This window comes from Drosophila sechellia, chromosome 3R (assembly GCF_004382195.2).
Source record: "Drosophila sechellia strain sech25 chromosome 3R, ASM438219v1, whole genome shotgun sequence".
NCBI classification, from domain to species: domain Eukaryota; kingdom Metazoa; phylum Arthropoda; class Insecta; order Diptera; family Drosophilidae; genus Drosophila; species Drosophila sechellia.
Window position 1 is genome coordinate 9289913 of NC_045952.1, and position 5787 is coordinate 9295699.

The 5787-nt window shown below is 39.2% G+C and overlaps 1 long non-coding RNA gene across 1 annotated transcript; it reads left to right on the forward strand.

Moving 5' to 3' along the window:
* The first annotated feature begins 4634 nt into the window (after positions 1–4634).
* LOC116801559 lies at positions 4635–4896 on the forward strand. Its single transcript, XR_004362087.1, has 2 exons — positions 4635–4726; positions 4780–4896. It is a non-coding gene; the product is annotated as an uncharacterized LOC116801559 (long non-coding RNA).
* Positions 4897–5787: the final 891 nt, after the last annotated feature.

Sequence of the window (5787 nt, forward strand, 5' to 3'; positions counted from 1 at the left end):
TACCCACCCACATGATAGCATCTTAGTTTGCTACTCCCAAATCAATCGATGGGAACAACATCCGGCCTGCTGGCAGGACTTGTGGCAGCCACTTGATGCAGGCTCCGCCACATGAGCAATGCCCAGAATATCGCAGCAAACGCATGTCCTGCTGCCCGCGAAGGCGACATCCTTATTTGCATGTCCAGTGGCCCGCAGGATGTGTCGGCGATGAGGATGCGGTGGCCAGCAGAAAACCAGCAGAACAAGAACTACCTGCTGCAGAGTTGTCGTCCTTCGCGGGCTAACCGGAAGTAGTCAAGGCTCAAGGTGCAAAGCAACAAACAGCAGCCGAGGCAGCAGCATGTGGATGATGGATGGAGCCGCCTCACAACTGTACTTGAACAAAAATTTACTAAAATACAATATTTAATAATAATAATAATAATATAGACAATGATGTTAAAGGGAATATGTAAATGATTAACTATTAAATTGTTATGCAATCTTTTTTCTCAAAATATTTAAACATACAATATTATATTGCAAAATTTAAAGGCATTGTTGCTATTAAAGTAGTTTTAAATGTATTTATTGATATATGCTTTAACTAACATTGAACATTTGTAGACTCCCTGACTTCCCTTATTTCACTTCAACAAACATAAATTTTTTCTAAGTGCACCAAGCGATTCGATTTGCCAGCACGCGTAATTTGATTCGCGCTCATAGAAAGCAAAGGACTCAGTTAGGACTCCCGCACTCGGAAGGAAGTAGCCCACGAAATTCCCACGAATTGCTGAAAGTTCCTTTGGCCTCCACTCGTCTGGTTTCCGGTTTCTGTTTACGCGAAACTTTTACGCATTCGCCTTGAATGCTGATGGCGATCTTGGGCTCGGACATGAATGAAACGGGTTGGGATGGGTTCCACAACAGGATGTTTACCGCCACTGGTCCAGCTGATGGGCAAGGACAAGAGGTTGGAATTCCAGGAATCGCCATTTGAAAGGACAAGGCGCGTGTGTGTGGAGCAGGATCCTCTCGATTCCACGAACCAAAGCTGCAAAAGCTCTCAAGTTTATTTACCTACTTAGATCGCGAGTCACAGGACACATGAGATTTTTGCTGGTTGAATATGTATATTATATATTTTGGATCCTTATATTAATTAGCTTAATATTTGCGCTTAAGATTTTAATTCGTTGTAATGTTTTTTAATATTATTTCTACCCGCTTTTAAAAATCTGGCAATTACTAAAATGAATATTGTTTAGTTGAAAGTGTCTAGAAATTCAATTCATTCCCCACCTGTAGTCCCCACCGGAATTAGATTTAAATTGGTTAAGCAACCCCTTCGACAGTTTTGTTTGCTCCCAGGACTTCCCACGCTAAACAACTTCCGTTCTGAGCCGTTTCACAAGGATCCCCCCGCCAGAAATCGAAAGATATTCCCACAGATGAAATGTGCAGGGGGATACAAAGGCAAAGATTATGCAATGCACCTGATCCACCCTCGCACTCGGCGATCCTCGATTTGATCTGACCCTCTGCGTTCTCAGTTTTGGCAAACAGGGTGCTGCGAAGATCCCAGTCGCGTTTCCGTTCTCAGGCCAAAAAAAGATTTCCGATAAGTTTCGAATTCAATAACAAAGCGACAGCAACTGCTGCGGTTTCGCCTTCGACTGCTGCTGCTACTCCTTCCAATTAAGCGAAAGTCGAGGAATCCTGCATCTAACAACTGGCAAAGGATTAACTAGCCAGCTGTTGTTGTTGTGCGAAATCCGAAAAAAGAAATTCACACGGAAGTGGAGTTCGCATCTTTAAGTAGCGACACCTCCACCATCAACCTGAAACAGTTAAAATCATAAGACATAAAAATCTTAAAATTCGTACATGAAAAGGAGATTGAAAAGCAGCTGTTTTCGAGCTCCCTGGGAAGAGGCTGTGAGTCCTTTTCTGGATAGATATCCCGCAGGATCCTCTAGGCCACATCCACATGTACCTGCTGACGAGAGTCTGTGGGAAGCGCACATGTTCGTCCTTCGTTTTATCCTCACGAGAGGCCTCGATACTCGTTTTGGGGTTTCCAGTTTTGTGTTTCCCGATTTCCCGTTTGTGTTTTGCATGAAATCGAATTTTCGTTTCAAGGTTTCATATTCGGTTCTGTTACATTTGCATCCTGTGTGGGAAAAAACGGATGGGAATTTTTCCTGGACCGCACCTGCCAAGGAAAAGTCGAGATCTTTCTTCTGAGATGATGTTTTATTTAGATATGATACAAAATAAATAAAAGAAGGTGATACTCAACATTTTTGGTAAACAAAAAATGGTAAAGAAAAGCAAGCCTAGTGCAAAAATGAATTATAAATATATTTTATTGAGATTTAGATTGATGAATGATTCGAGGTTGTAAGTAATAATGTAAAAAACTAATATAAATACTAAATTACAAACACTGGCAAAACCCTCGTTTTCCTTCGTTGAAAGCTAAAAAGGAAATGTAAATGTGAGTTGCAAGTTTCCAAAGCTTGTTTCATTAAACGAATGTTGTTTGCTTTCATTAAGTCTTTCATATCATCAAGAGACCCACGCATTCTTGACTTGTTTATTTTTTAAGCCCTTTCGATAACAAGTTCAGCAATTAAACGACACATGCCACCGGAGAAATATCGCAAACAGGTTGCAATTGATCGTTACATCATCCATCTGAACTATAAACAGATCATGAGCGACACACGCTCCACCCGATATGAAGACCATGTCCCGCCTCCAGATCTTAAAAGCCCCCTCTCGGATCCACCGATTATCACAAGCCACGCGACTAATTTTCAAGTTTTGCAGCCTCCACAGAGGGCCAAGAAAGAAATGCTATCTGCTGGTCAAAAAATATGCATAAAATACGAGGGGATCGGAGGGGAAATGGAGGGGCGGTGCGAGGATGCGCAGAAGAGGCTGCAAAGTGAAAGATGTTGCCTGTCTGCTGGACTTGGCCAAGTACATGACCCCAATTTCTTGTTGTTGTTGCTGCCTTATTATTCAAACTGCACGGCGCCCTTCGACGGGTTAAGGGACCCGCCGAGCGGCTAACGGGGGGTTAAGAAGGGTGCACGCAAAAAGGATGGATGATGTATGTTGCGCATTCAATTTGGAGCAGCAGGACATCTGTTTTTCGGAGTTGGAGCTCCCAGCTCCACGCGGTTACCTGCCGACTGCCAACCGGTTTACAGGTGCTAGCTTGGCTTTAAAAGTCGGGAGGGCGGCTGAAAGGGGCTTCAGGGGGTTAAACGGCGCGCTCCGGCGATCAAGAGGCTGCCGCTTGACTTTGCCCCACAGCCTGCAGGTTTTTCTTCTCACTGCTCCTTTTCATTATTTCACTTCGCCGTTGCCGTTGTTTGATCATAAATTTGTGTTTAATTTAAAAACTTTTCACTCTTCTCGTGGCTCGAAAACTCCCGGTGCGAGTACTTTACTGTCAAATTTATTGCGCGAAATATATGTTTGTTTAAATATTGCCATTACAGTTGGACATCTTTATAGTGAATTGACTATGCAAAATAAACTACTCAAATTTTGAACTAAGAAAGTAATATGTAGTTTCTTAATAGATAATACTTAAACATAGTAAGACCTTGGATATTTACTTCTTTCTAAACGAAACGCCTAATTAAAACGAATTGATAATTAATACATGTTACTTTTTTTTAAATTTTGAAGGAATTGCATATATTTTCAGGTCACTTTTAACGAAACTTCACTGTAAAAGGAATCGCGGCTGGCACTTTAAAGTCGGACAGGAGAAATTCGGGGTCTTGGTCCGCATTTCCTTGTAAAATTGGGTGTTGACTTGATTGGTTTCGTTTTCTGTGGTCTCCTGCCTCCTGGTCTCATGCATATGCAAATGTCCCTCGTTCGATGCAAATTAATGAAGACCGATTTTTATTGTACAAATTTCAACAACTTTATTTCGCGCGAAGAGAGTTCTGGCCAAGTTCTTCTCAGCCCTTTGCCTTGCTGGCCCATTTATCAGGCCATTTCAATAAACTGCTGTTTTCGAGTGATTTACAATGTTTGACCAAAAAATCGAATCAAATTAATCTTGCTCTTTTCGTTAAGTAATTGGACTAATTTTTAAAGAAAGTTTGAATCCAGAGACCACCGAAGAATATAATGATTTGTTAGGAATAATAGTGATGTAAATAGGTGTACAGATTTAGCATTTTTACCTAAAGAAGTTTAAAGAAATGAATGGAAGTAGAAATTGAAAAATCAAGCAAGCTGTTAAAATTGTAAAGCCAAAAGGAAATCGTAGTAGGCGAACACATCATATTCAACCTCCTTTCATAGAAATATTTAGTTTAGCTCCATTCGGCATCGTCGGCAGTCGACTTTTCTATTTTTTACCTATTTCAACTACAAAATATTTGGATTCAAAATAAAATTTTATACAAACCGGTTAACATTCGTTGAAAATAAATGCAAGTATTCAAAATTATTACTATTACACAAACAAAAAAATTAGACATTTACAAAATGCTTAGAACAAAATTTATTACACCGTTTTCATACTCAAAAACACCTCATGCCAAGTTTTTAAACTCATTTTGATTTCGTAATATTGTTTGCTTATAACATTATTTATCTTGTATATCTATAGAGCTACTGGTTCATTTGGTTATTATTGAAGATGTTATCACAGGATGGTATTTCCGAGCTAATGGATCTTTGCTGCAGTAACTAAACTATAGAGGTTTGTAAATATTAGTACATACTGATCTTCAGCTTACATATGTGTATCTCTAGATGGCCTCTTCAGCAATTTTCACCAAGCAGCTGGACAATAAATATGTAGTTTTAGATACTCGCCAGTCAGGATGCTCTGTCAATGAATTTAGTATGCCCAAACTCGAAGGAGTTTCACCTCCATAGGAGCGGCAGACCTGGAGAAGTTTTCAGAGCCAACAAAATTCATATGATGATGCATTTTCAGTCTCTGAAAATTTCTTCAGCAGAAGTTGATTTTAGCGAAGTGAAGCTCATTCGATTTTGATCATACTAACATTTGTGGATGCTTGGATCGTCAGTTTGGTGGAATATTTATACCAAAACCCGAAGACTGAATGACTGATTGACCTGGAAATGAAGATGTGGATATACTTGCATGCAAATTAAATTATTAGCGTTCATATAATAAAAGTCAAATATTCTCCTAGTATGCATATTGTAATATTAAATAAAAATATCGCTCTTCTCAACAATAAATGTTGCTAAGCATTTTTCTTTCAACTTTTGCGTGAGCGCTGAATCGGTAAATTGAGCGAACCGGTAAACAAATGTTGCTAACGAAATGGTTACAAGCCGGTATCCAACTGCTACCTGAAACTGCTAGCGAAACCGGGAATCAAATGTTGCTAACGTAAACGAATTGAATAGATAAAATATAAAGGTAGCATATCTAAAAAAAAATCTGAATTTGGAAGAATATTTTGAGACAATCTTGGAAATTTGTACAAATAAACTACCGTCTGGTTGAAGTTTAACAATATAATAAATTCTTATATATGAGACGAATATCAAAATAAATTTTTGAGGAAATTTAAAATCGTTTTAATAATATTCTAACAGCTTGGTTTGTAAATTTATAAGTTAAATATTTGAGAATGTTTGTTGCAATGCATTTGCTGAAATGCACTAATTTTGGCCATGGAACCCGTTTTGAGAGCGAAAGAGAGAAATGAGAGAGCGAGTACGTTTCGTGGTATTTTTTAGTACGATTCGCGGCGGTGGAGGTGAATACTGTTTCGGTCGTGG